Source organism: Haliaeetus albicilla, chromosome 22, assembly GCF_947461875.1.
Source record: "Haliaeetus albicilla chromosome 22, bHalAlb1.1, whole genome shotgun sequence".
NCBI lineage: Eukaryota > Metazoa > Chordata > Aves > Accipitriformes > Accipitridae > Haliaeetus > Haliaeetus albicilla.
Genome location: NC_091504.1, coordinates 11831144 through 11848358, shown reverse-complemented (window position 1 = coordinate 11848358; position 17215 = coordinate 11831144). Strand labels below are relative to the sequence as shown.

The following is a 17215-nucleotide window of genomic DNA, read 5'->3' as shown; positions in this document are numbered from 1 at the left end:
CCTTAGGCTCCCTTTCCCTCTGACTGGGGCAGGAGAGGACTGATTTCTTGGAGCATCCCTAACAGCCAAGGCACTGTCCTGTAGGGATGAGGAAACACAGAGATTTTCCTCAAAGTTTTGGAGCCAAGACGACACTTTCTCCACAGTTGGTGTTTCCATATCTGGACAATACATTGCTGCCAAGCTGTTAGAATACGATGCTGGGGCACCTTGAATCACCTTTCGCCACATGGCCCGTGTGCACAGGACATCCTCTGGATCTTTGGAGACTTCCTCATCATCTAGATCACTGTAGATGACTTCCACCACTGCTAACTCTCTCAGGTACTGGATGCCTTCATCTGCGGTAGTCCACTTTTCTGAGGAATTCACAAGATCTTCCTTGAATGGATATCTTGCCCTCACACTTGAGAGAAGCCGGCTCCAGAGACTGCAAACTGCTGCCTCTTTTCCAATTCCTCTTTCAATTCCCCGGTTTCTAGCGAGGGATCCCAGCTGTTGGGCTTCCTTGCCTTCCAGTTGCTGACTATCAGCCCCATTATCCCAGCATCGGAGCAGCCAGGCAGCAATCCGCTCACCTGGCTGGCGGCTGTAATCTTTCCGCAAGTCCCGAAGTTCTGAGGACGTCAGGGACCGGGTAGTTTCCGCTTCCTGTTTAAGTTCCCTCACTCCTTCCTCCAATTTCCTTACCGAAGGACCAGCTTCTAGATCAAGCCTTTCCTCTTCTTCTTCTTCTTCTCTCACTAATCGATGGTATGGACCTGTTGATCTCCTTGTCCACTGCTTCCTTTTCACTACTGGGGCAATTAATGTAGTTGTTGTTGTTTGGGTCCCTATCTCGAGCATGGTGTCCTCAGATGCAGTCTGGGTCCCTGCCTCAACCATGGTCCTCTGACAGTGTTGAACTATGGCTCGGTAGGCATAGGCCAGGCCCCAGTACAGTGCGAGAAGCTGCTGGTTTTCATTGGGATAGGCAAGGCACCCTTCTATCAGGTGGCGCGTCAGTTTGCCAGGGTTACTTGCCTGTTCAGATGTAAAATCCCAGATTATGGGAGGTGATAACCGTCCTAGGAATCTGCCCAAATCCTTCCATATACCCTGCCACCCAGGCACTGGTCGCTTGAGGGCACATTTAAGTATTGCCTCACCTAAAACTTGCCTTCTCTTATACCAGGACGAGACCAGATTCCACAATACCCATAATATGCCACCAGTATTAATTATTAGTATTAAACAGCTTACATAAGGGTGAACAAGGACCTCGGGAGCCTGCATAATAAAACCATTCACATCAATGCCTGGTAGGGAGAGGGAGATGTGTTCCCTCATCTCCTCCACAAGATAGCTCCCACAACACAGGAAAGCCATCAGTGCCAGGACAAAGCACATAGACATTATTTGTATTAGCACGTTCCCGCGTTCCTTCATTCTCCCCACAAGATAGCTACCACAGCAAAACAAAGCCATCAGTGCCAGGACAAAGCACGCAGCCATTATTTGCATTAACATGTTCCCAAACTCAGCAAGCTAGAGATAAGCAAGCAGCTAACAAGCTCCGTGACCTGCACAGGAGCTTGCCACTTAATAGCTAGCTATAGAACACTTAATGCAAAACTGCCGTTGTCTTGCCCCACGTTGGGCGCCAAAAAAGGACTGTGGTGGGTTGACCCTGGTTGGATGCCAGGTGCCCACCAAAGCCGCTCTATCACTCCCCCTCCTCAGCTGGATGGGGGGGAGAAAATATAACAAAAGGCTCGTGGGTCAAGATAAGGACAGTTTAATAAAGTGATAGCAAAGGTTGCGCGCGCGAAAGCAAAGAAAAAAACAAATGATGTTATTCTCTACTTCCCATCAGCAGGCGATGTCTAGCCACTTCTCGGGAAGCAGGGCTTCAGTACGCGTAGTGGTTGCTCCGGAAGACAAAATGCCCCCCCCCTTCCGTCTCCCTTTACTTAGCTTTTATATCTGAGCTGACGTCATATGGTATGGAATATCTGTTTGGTTAGTTTAGGTCAGCTGTCCTGGTTATGTCCCCTCCCAAGATCTTGCCCTGCCCCAGCCTGCCATTGAGGGGGGGGCAAAAATGTTGGAGAGACAGCCTTGATGCTGTGCCAGCATTGCTCAGCTGTAGCCAAAACACTGGTGTGCTATCAACACCTTTCTAGCTACTGATGCAGAGCACAGTGCTATGAGGGCTGCCATGGGGAGTATTAACTCCATCTCAGCCAGACCCAATACAGTCAAGCAGGACCTGCCTTTCACAAACCCATGCTGACTGGGCCCAATCCCCTGCTTGTCCTGGACTTGCCATGTGGGTGCTCTCAAGACAAACCATTCCATAGTCTTCCCCGGTACCAAGGTCAGGCTGGCAGGCCTGTAGTTCCCCAGATCCTCCCTCCAACCCTTCTTGTAAATGGAAGTCACATTGGCAAGCCTCCAGTCATCTGGGACCTCCCCTGTTGACCAGGATCACTGATAGATGGTGGAGAGTGGCTTGGCAAGGACCTCTGCCAGTTCCCTCAGTACTCTTGGATGGATCCCATCAGGTCCCATAGACTTGTGAGTGTCCAGATGGCACAGTAGGTCACTAACTATTTCCCTCCTGGATTAAGGGGGGTATATTCTGCTCTTCATCCTCACCTTCCAGCTCAGGGGGCAGAGTACCCTGAGGATAACTGGTCTACCTATTAAAGACTGAAGCAAAGAAGACATTAAGTACCTCAGCCTTTTCCTCATCTCTGGGCTACATTCCTTTCTGTATCCCTTAAAGGATAGATATTCTCCTTGGGATTCTTTTTACTGTTAACATATTTGTAAAAACATTTTTTATTGTCCCTTACAATAGTGGCCAGATTTAGTTCTAGCTGAGCTTTTGCCTTTCTAATTTTCTCTCTGTATGGTCTAACAAGATCCCTGTACTCCTCCCAAGTTGCCTGCCCTTTCTTCCAAATATGATAAACTCTCCTTTTTTTTCTTGAGTCCTAGCAAAAGCTCCCTGTTCAGCCAGGCAGGTCATTTTCTTCAGTGATTTGACTTGCGGCACATGGGAATAGCCTGGTCCTGAGCCATTAAGATTTCTTTCTTAAAGAGTGTCCATCGCCCCTGAACCCTTTTGCCCTTCAGGACCATCTCCCAAGGGACTCTCTCAACCAGTGCCTTAAAGAGGCCAAAGTTTGCCCTCCAGAAGTCCACGGGGGTGGTTTTGGTGACCACCTTCCTTGCCTCACCAAGAATTGAGAATTCTGAAAGGAAAATGCCCAAGATGGGGCTCGAACCCACGACCCTGGGATTAAGAGTCCCGTGCTCTACCGACTGAGCTAGCCAGGCACATAGGCATAGAGACTCATCTTTTCAACCAAGATTACCTGATTCTGCCATGACCCATAGAACAGGCTTTTGAAGCTAGTCCATTGAAATAAATATAAAGACTCCCCCTGAATTCAGTGGGCTTTTGTCCAGGCCAATACTGAATATAGCTAACTGACACCTCACTGACAAGTTCAGAAATATTGCATTTGATGAGAGTGCACCTGACAAATACTATGGGGTTATGCACTCTGCTATACACAATCGATAACGTATCTTTCTTTTACTGCAATGGCGAACTCCAATAAACAATTCTGTATGACATTAAACATCTTAGTCTTACTTACTTCATAGGTGAATTTATGACTGGGTCCAGAACAATCATCAGTAAATAGAATATACTTCATACTATCATATCTTTTATAGTATGAATCCTTTTTAAGCATTTATTTTCTACTCATTTTGGCAAAATCTAGTTTCATATATTCCACTAATATTGCATTAATAATCTTTTAGTTCCATTTAATTTTTTAGCAAATTAACATAATGAACTACACTTGAAAACTACTCACAATTTCATTAAGATATTTATTTCAATTTGGTAAAATGAATCCATAATAAGTCTACAAAAAAAATCTATTAGCAAAGCCGCTGTATTTCCTGGCATGTTTTCATTACTGCTAATAATCTTGCTGAAGTCAATGGTTCAACTTAAGAACTGCGAGTCGCTCTGTAAGGATCCATCCCAAATATGAAATACAGTATTACAGACTGTAAAACAGGCATACTATAATCTGTGGCACAGGGGCCTTCAAATATTGGTGAGGCCTCCCACATGGCAAGTCAGACCTTTCTAAGGTCATCACACTACCAGAATAACTTTAGTCCCTCAATAGAGAGGATGAAATGCTGATTAAACTATTTTTATTCCTGTATGACTAATGCCAAGTTGGGTCCTAGAAAGGCACTGCTGATATAAGCAGAATGACCACGTTTTAACTGAATTTGACCTAAATTTCTTCCATGCCTTTGAAAAACTGTCTCCATGGGCAAGTTTTTCCTCTTTGAGATATGTGTGGGAATACTCTCTGACCAGGTTCTTTTAAGATATTCCACACATGGAAGGTGTAATGTTTAATATGAAGTTCACTTATTTGAAGATACTTGATGTTACACAGGACTTCCAATTTAGCATAGTGTTACAAAATATACTGAAAACACAATACGAACATTAGCTATGCTTAGAAAGATACAGCAATTGCAATACACAGTTCAATCGCAACACCAATGTTACCAGTCTCTGTAACATACTCACCACCATGATGTGGCTCCAGTTGCTGGGAAAAAATATGTGGGTTGAAGCCAGATCAAAATTCTCTTGCCAGTTGCTGAGTTTTTATACTCCATATTGGGCTGAACCACTTATTCACTCTCCCCATGTTGGTCTGGCTAACTCAGGGAGCAACATTTACACCACCTGTTTCCACTCAACTGTTGACAGCTGTTTACCTAAGAAAAAAAAGCCACCCTTCTCTACAGCAGCTGTGGGTCAATCACACCCTGGATTATTCTCTGAGCTTCACGGGCACAGCACATTTGCTCATCCCCACTGAGCCTTCTTCTGTTGCAGGGGTTTAGACAATGTCAACATTCACCTTCTAAGGGTTTAGTCAGTCACAGGCACTAAATACAAGTTACTTTTAACTGCTTATTCAGGCTTACCAAAAGTTACTCTAAGGTGACCTGAGAAGGTGGTTGAAGTTTTTGGTTATCTTCTCTCCGGAGGTTAAAGAACTCCTAAACCCCCTTTTTAGCATTGAATGTAGGCACACATGCACACCTTAATTCAGAAATGTTAAGTGCATTATACACTTTCTCATGCTACTGCTGAGGACACCTTGGAGATCTCAGAAAAAAAGAATTTTCTCAAGCTTTACCAAATATTAAAATGGCCTGCTTCCTCTAAAGTGACTCTATACCATCTCATTTTAAAAAGTTGATAGAAAAAAAAATAATCAAAGGTTCTGATTTTTTAAACTTATTGCAAAATATCTTCCTCACAAACTGAATCACAAGATTCAGTTTTCAGTTACTGAGATCTTGCAGTCCTACCTATTCTTTAAATGTAACTATTTTCAAGGATAAATGCACTAAGGCATTATAATTCATAAACAAAACAGAAATAAAAAAACTTTCCAAATAGATCTTGGATCTTCAATATTATGAGGGAACAAAAGAAATCAACACTTCCCCTTCTCTCTCCTTGTGAACACACATATCTCTCTTCCCAAGATAAGCCTGAATAAAAATTACTGTTCTGAAAACCCCTGCAACTTTGTTGGAGTTTTGACTTGGATTCACACATTTGTGAAGTCATCAGACTCTTGGAAACACTGCATATAATTAGCTGGATTTTAAGCAGCTTAAACTCCACACCCACAGAATATTTCTCAGTCTTCACACGTATAGGACAATACAAGTATCAAATCACAAGAGATCACAAATCCTTGGGAGGTGGCTACGTTACATTATAAAAGGAACTCTTACAGGAATGTAAGAATAAAAGAAAGGGTTTAGTTTGGTTTGTTCTCCAGAACACTATGGAAAGGATAAAAAAACATTTTAAGTAAAGACAAGATTGATGATAATTGCCCAAAAGAAAATATCTGTAAGCAACACTGATCAAGAAGGGAAATTATGAAAAAAACCTCGACCCTATGTTTATGACAATTTCTTCTCTAAATGTAATGTCTGAATGAAGCACTCATTTGTCACATAAATGACATTCTCACAACAATCTTTCACTGAGGACTTGAACTTTAACCAAAGCGTGTGGTCACTTTTTATTGCTGCTTCATCTTATTTGAAGGCTCACTTTCTCCCCCAAAACAATGACTCCTGAAGGCTTGTTCTTCCTCTTTTAGTTAAAAGCATATTGGTGTAAAAAAAAAACCCACAAAAAAACCCCCAAACCAACCCCCCCCCCCCAACATTAATTTCTTAACAAATCTTGAAGCATGCAGATTAGGTAGTACAATAATAACAACTGATGACAATACAGTCAAAGTAACACAGTAATTTAAAAAGCCAATTTCTATCAACTATTGTTTTCTCAGTTTCTTTAAGTACCTAATAATACAGAAAGTTTTCTTTTTAAAATATGAAAATCATTGAAATGTTCAAAACTTTTGGAATGGAGTAAAATAATTTGATGTCCAGCTTGTTACTTTCAGTACCAGTCTCACAAGGTCATGATATAAACAAGCAACTCCAATCCAATGAAATACAGAAACTTGTCTCCTGAGCCCAATCAAGGAGCTGAAAAGCAACTTCAAGGATATTTGCAAGCTGAAGACTCTTACTTATTTGCAGATCTGTTAAGAGGAAGGTGAAAAAAAAACCCCAAAACTTTTCAATCAGTTTGAATGTTAATTAAGAAAAAAAAGCAGAGGTTAAATAAACTAGGGCAATTCTCTTCTTCTATGACAAGTTTAAGTCCAGTCATTACAGTTTTAACAAAAACAAAGTCTTTTAACTAATCATAAGTTTCAAATTAATAAATGTTTGAACTTGTAAGGATAAATCTGGTGAAACAAAGCACACTTTAAAATCCTAGTGCAGTCTGAATAGTGACAACAGGTGAAAAGAACTATAGTAATGTTTTATCTATCAGTGACATGAATAGCCACAGATCTCTTTTTTTACCTCTCTTCTAAGCACCAGAAGTACAGTGAAATTGCTGAGTGACATGATTGAAGTCATAGACCTGTAGAATGTGCAAGTTCAAGTCAATGACGACAGCTGTTTTCAAGGTGAAGCTGCTGAATGGTAATAAACCTAACCAGGTTGGAAAGTGCAGGTAGACCTGCCACAAAAAGTATCATATCATTTGTTTCTGATACTGTAGCCAATATTTGCACAGCTTTCTTTACATGGGTAACATATTTATTGAAGGACATAGTACCATATAAAGAAAACAACAGCTATACCTTTTCAAAAAAACACTCACCAGTTTACTTCCAGGTCATGAAATGCCTGGACTACAGGATATAATTCCAGCTATTTATATTTCCATTAAACTGACTAAATCATGAGAGCAGATCTCATCTGCTACTGAATTTCCCCAAGCCTTCAGTGCTATGAATGTCTCCTGACCTTTCCTTAAGCTCATCTAACTTAATAAACAGACTTTTGCTAAAATTAATTTCTAGTAACAAATCCCTAAAAAAAAAAAAAAATCTAAAAAGCTAAACCCAACCATTTCTTTGAAAAGCTGTGGCAATAGTTTAAAGGGAGCAGAAAAGAAATAAACTCCTGTTGAGACAAGGTGCTCTTGATTATCATCAGAAAATGTCTGCGGCCCCATTTGATAAGATACACCTGAATGCAGACTTATCTGTTTGCAAATAGAATCTCTTTTGAAACCTGTGTTCCTGTAGATAGGAAACTGGCAACATGTCTGTCTGATTATTGGATATCACAAGTAACAGGTGCCCTCACACAGCGAGATCCACAAGTTAACATTAAATTTTGATCCTTGGGTATCTTTTCCACTAGGACTTTGCCAAAGCACAAGAAAATTAAAACATTGTGCTCTTGAATAAACGTGGCAGGACAGAACAGGAGTGGTAAACTCAAGAAAGAAAAGAGACAGGTGGAGAGCTGGGCTTGTCAAACTGATGCAAGAATTTCATGTCTTGAATAAACGTACTTCACTCATTGTTTGGTGTTATTACAATCTTGGAAAAAAATTCCAATTTTTAATAAAATTCAAATTTTATTCATCAATAATATTTTATAGAGAGGAGTATCCATTTCTATGATCACACCCCACAACTTCATCGAGCAATGAAACATTATGTCTTAAAACTTATTAAAGTCTGAATTGATCTGTTCCAATTGAACATCGCAAACCCAGCTTTTTACCCAATGTTCAATAACTATCAGCAAACTGATCTCTGAATGGTATGTCATATTCCTGAGATTAAATTCACATGATAACTTCAGGTGAACTGACATTTCAATATTCAAAAAGAGTTGTTCCCTCACAATCATAGAATTTGAACTTCTTTTTCTATAAATGTTTTTGCTTGCCCAATTACATTATTCAAAGAAGAATTAAAAATTTAGCTAGAATTTTCAAGCTACTTGCGCTTTCATTCCACATTTCCTCTCCTAGTCTTCTGCCCTTCTCTGACAGATGTTGCCATTTCTGAGAAAAGGGGCATCTGAGGTACTCATAAACCGCCTCCGTGACTTCAGTCTGGTGCAGCAAGACAAACTAAATCTGTGATAGACAAGGTGAGAGCAGTAACCATTTCAGACACCCAGTTTCAATCTGCTGCCAAATGTCTGTCAGAGCCCAAAGGCATGTTAGCTCTAAGACACCAGTACTACTTCTTAGCAAAAGCATCTGTCTCAGCTAAGACACCTTTTTAGAGGGATGATAAAATAGACTGCGACATTTATAAACCAAGCATATGTATTAATGCCTAAAGTTCAAGAGAAAAAAACCACGAAGCTGGCCACATTGGTAACACAACATACAGTTGCACTTTTTCTAACAGGGAAAAAAAGGTAGTGTATCACAAGTAGCCTCTGTGTGTGGCTATTGACTAGTTGACAAAACTGGCTAAAAATCAATAGCATTTTCTATGAGAAGTTAGATAACTTCCCAATAATACAAAAGAAGGGTCTGCTGAGAAATAGATGTCATCTCTGCTGATGGCTTCACTACAAATATTTCACTTATTTATTTCTGCTTCTTGGAGAGCTCACTAAGTTCAGTCCTGGTACCAACACTCCAGGGAATAAAAGAAAATAGTATTCCCATATAAAAGCAAAAGGGAAGCTTCAAGCCACAGGCAATGCTGAACACCTAGCACTTTGCTTGCTATAAATACCCGAAGAACTACCTAAAATTTTTGAGAAGCATTTCCTGGTGCAGAAGTGATCTGATGACATAAGGAGAAGAGGCTCCCAGGGTCAAATCTTAGCACATTCTGTTTCCCATAGGACTGAAATCCTGTTATGCTTCATCTCTTGTTATAGGCAAAATAGAAGGCGCCCGATAAGCTACTAATAAAATAGCAGTTGTCATCTGATTTTTGTACATAGTCCATTCATGACAATGACAAATTTCAACAGATAGTTAAGAAAAAAAAAAACAGGAATAGCTTGGTCAGCAAGATTTAAAGTGTGTAAACCAAGATTTAGAAAAGGTAGATACATTCTGAAAAACAATCCCTGCTGTAACAGAGGGTCAGGTGGTCTTTCTGCTGCAAATGGACCATGAATATTAGTCAGGTGCACTTCTAATTTTCAAATGACCAACTGGAAAATTGCAGTGTTTATTCATATTCATATAGTCACATGCAGCTCATCTTACCAAAACAGATTACAGATTTTTTTTCCAATATGAAATGGGTATTTGGGGGAGGGAGTTAATTTGAAAATTATAGTAATTGTGCTTCTTTCCATTTAAATTCTTTGTGCAGCATTTCTTTGTCAATAGCTGCTATCCAAGTTTTTCTATCTAAGGAAAAATTAGTGACAATTATTTTTAGGAGAAAAGTGAATAATTTCCTTTCTTATCAGCATAGGTTTTACTCTTTGTTGTGGCTTAATTTGAATACAACTGCAAATTTAAAAGTATCTTATTTTTTACTGCAGGAAAAGTAATTAAATCAGGTTTGTATTTGTGGAGCTGCTTTAAAGTATTAAAGTAACTTGATCCCCAATGAACTTAAAATTTTAATTCATTTTACCTTATGCTGGCTGTGGAAGAAGTCAAATTTTTAAATGCAATATGACATATGGCTGTTCATTATTTATACATTCTGTAGCAGACTATAAATTTTACTTTGGACATATATCGAAGCACTGAAACCATTTCAGTTGCAAACACATAAATCATAGTTACAGTTATTAGTCTAAATGTAATGCCACCCAGGTTCTAGATCAAAACCTTTAAAATCCATTATAATTGACGTCTGCTGCATAACTTATGTCTGATTTTATTAAAGGAGCTCATTATTATTTATATCTTTGAAACGTTATATTCCTAGCTGTGTAACCAGTTAAATGTGAAAGATTTGAGGAATGGGGGGAAAGAGGAGGAGACAATAGTCTACAAACCAGGAAGAATAAGGCTGTAATAGAGGACAAAATGTTCTGAAACGAAATTACTTAATTCATGGTGTGAATTAGCCAGCCTGCACTAGCGACTGATGTTCATTTGGGACAAATAAAGCAGGAGTTCTGTATCGGCTAACTTCCACATCAGTGAAAAGGCTGCAAAACAAACAGCATTCCCCCATGCTACGTGTTGACCATTGCTTTACAAGATGGAAGGGAGAAAGCTTTTAGACAGTTCCTATAGCTTGAAAAATCACTGAAACAAAACAGAAAGGCTGAAAGGCCTTTATAGATTTATTAGAAGGCTTTTTGCTGATGAGCTGTTTCTTTTGTGTAGTTGGGATGCTAAGTGCACTCTGGGATATACATCCTGTAAACATGAGCAAGTCCTTTGCTTTTATTCTTCTGCCAAAGTGGCTGAGCCTGTCTTTTCTAGACCATGGAGACCCTATCATTCCCTTCCTGCTTTTTCTTTTGTGTTCAAGAATGGCTTTTACTTAGCTCTAAAATGTAGCCAGAAGAAACAAATGAGAGCAGCTATGTCAGTTAAATGTCTACTGAAGACCCGATACTGCTATCTCTAAAATCAATGACAAGACTTCAAAAGACACAGGATCAGACTTTTAGATGGTTTGAAGTTTGCAGTGAACAAAACAAATCTCTGAGACACTGTAAATTATGTATACGTGAGTTATTAACACCTCCCCTGGTAGGGAGAGGAAAGGGCATAGATATAAACCCAGGCCCAGCCTGGGTGGGGACCAAAACCACTTAATGACTGATTTGCTTGGAACAATAGAGGACTTTATTGCCTAGTCCACCTCAACCTTGTCTACTTTTTAACTATATTTAGCATAACATATTTCTATATTATACTTATGTTTATATTATGCTTATATTAATTATAAGATGTATTTATGTATTTAACCCCACTTAACCTTCTTCACATTAGCTGAAGAGAAAAATAATCAGGAAAAAGAATGTTACTCTCAATATCTTGCTTTAGTTTAGCAACAACATCCAAGAAAAGGTGATGAAAAAAAGAAAGGCTGCATTTTGAGTATAGTAGAGCTGGCAATACGACTGCACAGTTTGATATCTTCCTTGAGTTAATTTTTGAGTTTGTCCTACTTGGCCTACATACAATAAAATATAATTTCTAGAGATACTTTGCGTATTTCTGTAACTGTCAAAGTTAACCATCACTTTTTTATTTATGCTTTAATACTTAATATTTTCTTTTCCTTAGAGTTTCACAACTTAAGCCAGAGGCAGATCTAGACTCTGATTTGCTCATGTGTACAAGCAAGGAACAAAAAATTGTTTTTGCATTTCTTGGTGCATGATAGAACAGATTCCTAGTATTGTATTTTTCTGAGGAGGATGCCTAGTTGGTACACAGTAGTACCAAGAGTATATTAAAGAGTATATATAACTATGTATGAAATGCTTGTCTTCTATTACAAAGAGAAGGGGCATGGACTTTCCTTCTGGTAGGCCTAGACAATTTATGTTTCTCGAAATCAAGAAAAACTCCAGGAACAGGAGAAAGGGAACAGAAATTAGCTCCACTTGCTTAAAAAAAATGCAAGCAAAGAATATATCTTAAACTTGTATTTTAAATGTAAAGTGAAAGAGAGAGGTATTGCTAGTAAGTATGAAATGCTAAAAAAGGAAATGAAAAAAATCCAACACCAGTTTAATAGCAAGAATCTTCACTTTAAAATAGGCATAATAAATATTGACAGTTTTTTCCTCATGATTAATCCCATCATTCAGAACTGCTTAAAGAAAATTACACCTTTCCTCCTAATTAAAAAACTACACTTCTTGTAGAATCCTTTTCATAAAATATATTGTCCATTCCCAAGTTCTACATCAAGCTCTTTTAAATTTTCCTTTGTCCCCAAATACTAAAGTCGGTTTCTATTCAAATAAACTTCACATTTCAGATAAAGGAAAGTTCAAGTGTTGACATAAAGCACAGGAAGAACTGGCCACCTAGACCTTGAATCTGGATAATTTGTAAATCTGTTTGTGTAGGCTAGCAGTAATAATAAAAACTCATTAATCATGTAAGGCTGTGGTGCATGCTACTCTACAATAGCCCTGCAGCATTTCTTTGCTGTGGGGACAATATGCTTCATAAACTCAAATTAGTGTGCTGCAAAAGCTAATTGAATGCATGTGTGATACTTTGCCTAGGGATAACATACACCCAAAAGTCAAATGGTCTTACAGCTTTTATTACTTGGTTAAAAACAGCTGACAGGCTTCTGTGCAACCCAGTAAGCCAGTCTATAAATTATCTGATTTTCTGTTTCTTTTCTGTGAGTGGCTTAATTTTTTATTTGAGTATGCAAATTGCCAAATGAAGGGAAAAGACTAATCCATTGGTTATTGGCCAAATTTGAGCTCAGTGTGAATTTGTGAACTGGAGGTACTCGCACTGCCCAATTCTGCTTGGTTTCCCTAGGCTTGCTTTATAGTTACAGGAAACCCAAACCCCAAGTGGTAGAGTGACTAATTTAGGTTGTTGCTTTCAGATATTTAGATTTTTAGATAACATCCTCCCCTGAGTATTTTCTGGGCCACATCTGTGTAAGTCCCAGACGACCCACTCACGTTCTTCCTCAGGTCCTCTCTCTGCAAGAGGGCTGATAAGAGATGTAAGGTCCAGAATGAAAACAGAACCTCTATCTCATGAATATCAAAAAGCTAATCATCTGTATCTTACTGCCCATGCAAATGATCTTGTTGCTGGATGAGTACTTCACTGAGCTTTGGTTTTGTTTTTATATTAATTAAGTTCATTATAAGATTATGAGCCTGTAGAATGCTTTATGATTATTATATTTATTGGACTATTTACTGATATGACTCAAAATACATACAATGCAACAAAGCGTTTACCTGGCATAATAATATTAATGTCCTCTTGTATTTGTGTCCTACCACAATAAAATAAATGGACTGAATGCATACTAAAGATTAAAACTCTCTTCCCCAAAAGAGTTAGCCCAAAATGTCTAGCAGAATTCCAATTCAAGGGAGAAAAAAAATAATAATCTGATTTTACTCTACTAGTTATCTTTACAGTAAACAGTATTTTTGTGTAGTACTGCTGCTGACATAACTTAGAATGTTCTACAGAAAAAGAGGCTGTATTTCAGATTTTAATGATTTGTCCATGTTGCATTCATTCACTCGAGATAGAGGCAAGTTTTTAATGTTGTTTGTTGTTCTTCAAAAAGTTTCTTGCCCTGTGTATAGTTCCCACTGGTTTCAGAGCTTATTAGAAATTTAGAGTGGAAGACCACTCTAATCCAGTGTTTTATACCATATTTTAAATAACAGTAAACTTCAGGAAATCAGAGAAAATACTGTCCAGAACACCAAGAATGATTCAGGTCCATGTAGTTACCTCTTTAAGTTGGCAGTTGCGTATGAGTCATGACAAATTACATACCAACGCTAAGAAATCAGGAAGATTTTGTTTTCATTTCAGAAATGATATCAAATACAGCTATTACTTTTTCAGAGGCTAACAGAGTATGCGAAAAAAAATAGTTTGTAACCTATAGCTGCAACGATTGAGGAAGACGGGCAATAAGAGTGTGAACGTCAAAGTGGCCAGAACTATGCTATTATTTTGCAAAGCTCCTCTAGCAGAAAAAGGGTGCTGTCAAACTAGCGTATACTCTTTTCCCTCTACCATGACAGGCTTGCTTTTTTCACTTGGTTAAATCAAATTATGGCTCTTTAAGCCCTCCAGGTGCAACACAGCCTATCATAGTCAAGTTGACTTCTTTCTGCATAATCAAAAATTAAACTAATTCCACAGTGTTCTTTATAGTTGATCATTAGAGGGATATCTAAAGCAGGGCAAAAAAGATGCAATGTGACTTCAAAACTGCCTTGATCCTGTAATGTCAAAAGCAAATTGCTTTTGACCACTCATACACTCAGGTACTCTTAAGCCCTGAAATCCAAGAACAATTAACCTCCTAATAAGAATATATTGGAATGTATTTTAAATTAGTTCCTTCAGTTTTGATTCCTACTACTACATCTGATATTGGTGAGAGACATTTTCTCTAAAGGGTGTTTTTGCACACTGTTTTTTCATTCTCCTTAGGTTAGACAGCTATTTAGCTTGTCTTCAGCTACCAAACATAAGTGTAGGAAATTGCATTAATTTGGCAGTTATTAGATTTGTTTAATGTTTTTTTCACCTCTTACTATTAAATAACTGGATCTGAATTTTAAAAGGCAAATGTCTTGCTGTTCCTTAGAAGGGTATTAAGAAGAAGAAATGGTTAAGATTTGATTTTATGAAGGCTTACTTCGGCTTTCTACAGCTGGAACTGTTGTCCTATGTCACTCAGTTGTCCTAACAGCTGCTAGCTGTAGGTAAATATGAAAATGAAGCTTGCAGGGTATCTGGATTATGGTTTATGTCAAAAGTTTCAGCACTTTAATTTATCTGGTAAAAACAGATTTAGCATTTTTTTTTCTCTATTGTCCAGTTTCCTAATTTGTTTAAAAAATTCTGTTAAGTCTTTTGCAATATGTTATTTTCTGTAGCACTGAGTAACACCTTCCATCTTTTAATTTTTTTTTCTAGAATGAGTGATAGATCCTAATCCATATTATCAAAATTAATGCTAAAGGAATTTTAATTCTTCTAACATTCAATTTAAAATGTTGCCAAATGCCCTCAACAGTTATAGTCATAAAGTGATCTACTTATTAAGGTAAACTTTGCATTTTCATTCATATAGCTGGCCTTAGAAAATAGTATTTTTTCCATCCAAGAAATTAGATGGAGAGCATTTTTAGTAAGTGTGGCCCCCAAAATAACAGGTTTATAGACCTTAGATAATATACTGTAAGAGACATTCTGTTGACAAAGAATAATCCTATAAAACACCTTTAGTTCCACAAAAAATCAATTTTCTTAAATAAGTGGGAAAGAACAAAATTTATCATTGCCCTACTCTGTATAACATGAAAGGCAATAGTGAATGTATGAATGTTTTCCCTCTGAAATGGATTTACATCAGAGGCAGATGATTAATGTATTTTAGAGGTCAGACAACCTTCCGAGCAATGTCTCTACAAAGTAGTGTTCACTGCAAAGATTCATTATTCAAATCCTGTACCCCTTACTCTCACTTGTGGCCCCCTTTTAGTAACTGGGACTGTCAATCTGTATCAGCTGGCTGAAAAATCTCATCAACATTATCTTTTGCTAAAATATGCTACTTCACTGAAACTACAGTGCTTCAGAGATAGAATAGTTTTAACAGTTTTGTCATAAGAAAAGGAAGGAACAAGAAAGAGTGCTCAAATATCCTTTGCCTACAGGCCATGGCACTGCTTCTAAGCATAGGATAAATGATGTTGACAACTGTTAGCTGGGCTTTTTGTGGCGGATTCAGAGTCATTTGGGATGAAGGGTCTTCAAGCAGGAAAGGGAGCTGTGGTGCATCACATTCTGTTAGGGTCCAGGTAGTACCCTAACTAGGGACTCCCTGAATGTATGATACGTTTGTTTTGTACATGAGTAGTATGTATTTTTAATTCATTTCAATTCATTGGAACGCTAATATAAATAATAACTGACAAAAGGACTGCGGCCCAATACTTTCAGAATTTGTCTTGATGTTAGATTATAATTGTCAGGAGGCCTGAACAGTGCAGCAGAAAAGCAGAGCAAGGGAGGGGAAGAATACAAATAGGCCATATACACCACAGCAGCAATGATGAACTAAACAACCAGTCAGCGTGATTTTACGATGAACAGTGACAATCTCTTTTCAGGTCTTTATCTTCCTTTTTAATTCTTACATTACAAAACCTTTTTCTTCTAGCATCGACACTTTCAAACACAGTTAATTGCAAGACCTGTCCTCTTATTTCCTTAAATTCTCTGTCCTTGGAGCCACAGTTTGTCTCAAATTGTCCCCTCTACTTCCTCAAAGCACTGCACAAATAGGTCTGAGGATCTGAACTGTGATAACCTTTCAACTCAAACAGTTTATTCGGAATATCTGACTCAGATTGCCGGGTCTGAGGTATCAAATGATCCTTATGGGTCCCTTCCAACTCGAGATATTCTATGAATTCTATGAAATCCATATATACCACACCAGGCTCATCTGTCCATATAATTCAATTGCAAAGAATGTAACTGGAAAATGAAGCATTCATATTATTTAAATCTTTAAAAGCAAGCTGACGACATTACTTGTGCACAAGAAAGTCCTATAGTTCCACATGTCAGAAGTGCACATGTATTACTGCAGACATAACTGTTAACATTACCATTTCCACAGATTCCAGAATTTTTTATATTAACTTTTCTATTTTTTTAACTTCAGCAAAATGATTCCTTTCTCAATGATGACAGAATACTATAATCACTGTAATGTGTCATTTCTTTCTAGTATCACATTATGACGCTAAATACCTTCAGTATTATAGGGGTCAACGTATGAAATGCACATGGCAAATCGCACAACACATTAGATTTTGCAAAATACAACAATATGCTAAAGCGAGCCAAATATAAATGAAAGGCTTTGCCATCCCAGTTTCAGTGTTACTGGATAAAAAGACGACAACAGATACAGCTATTGACATAGTCAGAGGAATGGACTTTGTGGCCTCCTGAGCCCTACTTTCTGTGATCAACTTACCGTGCCACAGCTTGCTCACTCTTCGAATGAGTGCATGGTGGGTGAGAGCAGACCTCCTGCCTTTTGCT

General features: G+C 38.2%; 1 non-coding gene across 1 annotated transcript; it reads right to left on the bottom strand.

Moving 5' to 3' along the window:
* Window positions 1–3254: 3254 nt before the first annotated feature.
* On the bottom strand, window positions 3255–3327 carry TRNAK-CUU (transfer RNA lysine (anticodon CUU)). Its single transcript has one exon. It is a non-coding gene; the product is annotated as a tRNA-Lys (tRNA).
* Window positions 3328–17215: the final 13888 nt, after the last annotated feature.